Raw genomic sequence first — 4,079 nt, forward strand, 5'->3', positions numbered from 1 at the left:
AAAGTAAATCGATGAAGAACTATTGAAGATTTTTGGTAACAATGTTTTACAATTAAATATAAGCATACTTACGTTTAAAAGCTCTCTCTCCAGTCGGTTTATGAAATGCGTGTATATTCAAATGAAACTTGTCAAAATTTCAAAGCAGTCTGTGAAGAACTTGTGGAATTTAGTCGTTCCTATTGCCATACGCAACTTTTTTCCGAGAAATTTTACAATTAGTTTTGTACGCTTATTTATGGAATTTCATTGAAGTCTCTTTTCTCGAACATTTTGTAATCCAACTATGTCAGCAATTTAGTCACAGCTATGAAGTCATCGTTGTGGGTAAGTGATCCGAAATTAAGACAATGCGTCTTTTCAGTAAGGAGTATATTGGGTTGCAGTAGCCTGCTGTTGAGTTCAGGCTGCATGCATCTTCAACTTTTACTCCTTCTTTCCAAAGCTGTGGGTCATAAGGCTTTTGCCGATTGATTGGATGTGATGTGGATACCTAGTGACAGCTGACGATTTGTTAGTGATGTTATGGCTGGTGGTTGCTGCCTCCTCAGTCCAATAGGAGAACAATGTTGGTTAATCAGCTGGTTGTTTGTATTATGATTATTACGTAATCTGACTGATACACATACACTGCTGATTTAACAACTACAACAAATTAGACAATTTATAAACTGCTTCCAATCCTTACAATATTGTAACACTGAATTGATGATAGTGCGACAGTACGATTACTATGATATATACTATGTATTATAAGTGGTCTAATAATGACAAAGTAAATGAGTTGCTTCAAAGCTTATTTACAGAATTTTCGATATTAACTATTTTATATGTAATGATTACAATCTTTCTTCTGATTACTTCTGATTCACACAAGTAATTGTAGTACACAGAACAGCAAAACACCCAATAAGAACTAGGTGAAAAATGGCAGTGTTAAGAAACTCAAATAATTAGACAAACTGAATGAATTAGTCTTCCAGACTATGTTTCATGGAATTTGAACTCTCGTATCATAATGTGACACAAGTTATTGTTATTAAATTACAATTAATATGAATGAATGAATGTCCATATGGCTGAATTAGCTGCTTATTGTAGCCCATTGAAAGAGCCACAACAACTTTTGCACCTTAAAGGTGCATCCTCTGTTGTGTTTCTGTACAAAAAATTGCAGCCGTACTACAATAAAGGATCATAAATGATTTTCTTTTTTCAAATGCCTTAAATTTTCGTCTCAAATGGTATTCTGTATAGAAACTGCCAAACATCGGTGCGTTAAATAAATTTTGCAGACTATGTTTAACAATATGGAGTGGGTAGTTCTCCACTACGTCTTATTGTCGTTCTTCGCCCAAAACTCACATGCAGCACTTCCTCATCAAACCCACATCTCCGTTATACCAGTCTGATGCTGCACAGTCTCAAACCATTCTCGATGTGAAAGTTAATAACCTACACTTCTTTTCGTTAGATTTTAAATTAAATGAGCATTATGAGGGAGATATTCATTCCAATGTTATTACCACTTGTGGGTGACAACGCTAAAAGAACTCCTTGGAATATTGTTTTAGGACATGTCTGGGTTAATGAAACACTATTAGAAATGTAGTGAAAGCAGTTCAGACGGCGAAAAATATTTTATCTTATAAAACGGTGATCGCTTTCGATCATCATCCTCAGACAGTTACAAATCCCTTGCTAGGCTGCAGGAGCTGGCGGCGTAAGCACTAACTGCTCTCGGCTGCTGTGAAGAGCAACGGTTCAAGTATTGATATTGGCCGAAACTGGTCACCGTTTTGTAAAATAATATGTTTTACGCTGTATAGACTGTTTTTGTTATGTTTTTAATTGGCGCTGAAAACATCAGTGAACCTAAGTTCGACCCAAGGTGACTTGCGTGACTGCAGACGTATAGCTGGTGGCTTCTGGAAATTCTGCTGATAGCTGTGGAACTCCTGTCTTTTTGAGACTTTGCACCTTGGTATCTTTTCTGCCGAGATCTGCAGGCGCAATATTGGGCAGTACAAGATCTGTCAGTGCCAGTTATGGTCCTCATGGCATCACTCAGGCGTATATCTATGTTATTTGTTCTCGTATATGCACTGTTTCCCTGTGAAATGAATTCCTTTAGTTTCTAGCTGTTTGCACGATGATAACTAAATTCAGATAGTTGCTGTTATTTCAGAAGGAAATTGATATTCTAGCTTTCCTTTGCCATTCTACATGTACACACATACTTTGCAAGTCCTCTTAAGAAAATTTAAGAAGGGTACTTTGGGTTCAACAAACATATACCTGCTTGTACTAAATTTGGGTGCTGCATATTCCTAATCCTTGCAAAGCACGGGACGTTAAATAATGGTAGCAGTAGTAAGATAATGGTTACAATAGCAAGACAGCGCAAAAGTTATACAACATAAGAAGGAAGTTACAGGTAAACAGAGCATATTTTAAACACACACATACACAGACACACACACACACACACACACAGAGAGAGAGAGAGAGAGAGAGAGAGAGAGAGAGAGAGAGAGAGAGAGAGAGAGAGAGAGAGAGAGAGAGATAGGGGAGAGGGGGACGGGGGATAAATACATTCTCACGCTAGAATACATAGTTCCGTAGTCCACGAAGAAAACAAAAGATTGGCTAAATGAGATGTCACAATTAGCTCATATGCAAAATGAGCAACGTCTCTACAAAGCAAACAATTAAAACAAATAACAGAAGTTTAAAAAATGAAAACAGTAACAGAAGGAAAAGATCTTTGCGGCAGTTTGGGAATTTATGAAGCAAAATAGATCAGCTGTAACTTTAAATAAAGAAAAAATAAGTGTACTTGTTCTAAAAATACATGTACAGAACACCTAATACAGAAAAATCATCACCATATTTTAGAAGTATTTCTCAATTTTAACAGTCGTGCGTGATGATACAATATCACATTTTTATTAAAGGAAAACTACGTATTTTGAATAATTTTCATTTTAGGTTAAATTTGTTAGACATTGTGAATGCAACTAACGCGATATGGTTTCCTGAGGTTTTAAATACGAGTCTTTGCGACAGTCTTCCATAGAGTTGGTGGTGCCTCGGTGTAGCTTTCGGCAGAAACTGAATTTCTGGGCAGCAGACCCGACACACCATTTCAATACTTTAAAATTTTGAGCAGTGCGTAGGGACGTAGGTCACTTCATGTTGGTTTCAAGTGTACATTTCCACTACTGAAAGTTGCTTTGACAGTTACATTTTGTGGTGAAGGTTTCGAGAGGTGAACTTTAGCATTAATGGATAGTCCGGTCTAGGATGTTGGTTCTGCTCTCGTGGTAGCTTATTTAACCGTGGCATCTGCCAAAGATAATTCGCCGTCCACACAATCTTATTTCTTAACTTTAACGCAGAAATTGACACACTTTAAAGTAATTGATGTACGGCCATCATATTTTTCGTGTTTCGAGTGATTTTTATTATGTATTCGAAACTTGGAATCATACCTGTATTGAACTCATTTATTTATTCATATCCATTGAGCTACTATGTATTTTCTTTAACTTATTTTTTCATCAATTTTTAATACGTAGCAAATCTTGTGTGCAATGGTTGCTTGTCTAATAAAGGCTACTTCAAACCGCTGGTGTAGTTATTAAGGCATATATATATATATATATATATATATATATATATCAGTGGACAACCCAGTAAGGCTGTAGAGAGACACTTTCTCACGCTAGCCTAAAGACAAATAAAACCCTACAAAGAGTATGAGATTGACGCTGTACGTAGTGACATATTTTCTCAAAAGAGATAACAACTTGCAAATGACGTTGTTTGTAGACTCGTTATTAGTCTTTCTTCAATTTAAAAATAAAATCGTTCAAAGGTAATTCTTCTTCCTTTTTTTAAAAAAAAATTAATTATGCGCTAATGTTGATGGTGGTGGTGTGAGAGAGGTACTACTAATATGTTATTGCACTATGGCGTCTGACGTGCCCTGTTTGGTCCATATGCGGTAGGCCTCTTCACCAAGCTGATTGTGGCTGAAGGGGAGGGGGAGGTTGCTACAGCAAAAGGTCCAGTGT

Source organism: Schistocerca serialis, chromosome 1 (assembly GCF_023864345.2).
Source record: "Schistocerca serialis cubense isolate TAMUIC-IGC-003099 chromosome 1, iqSchSeri2.2, whole genome shotgun sequence".
Classification (NCBI taxonomy): Eukaryota; Metazoa; Arthropoda; class Insecta; order Orthoptera; family Acrididae; genus Schistocerca; species Schistocerca serialis.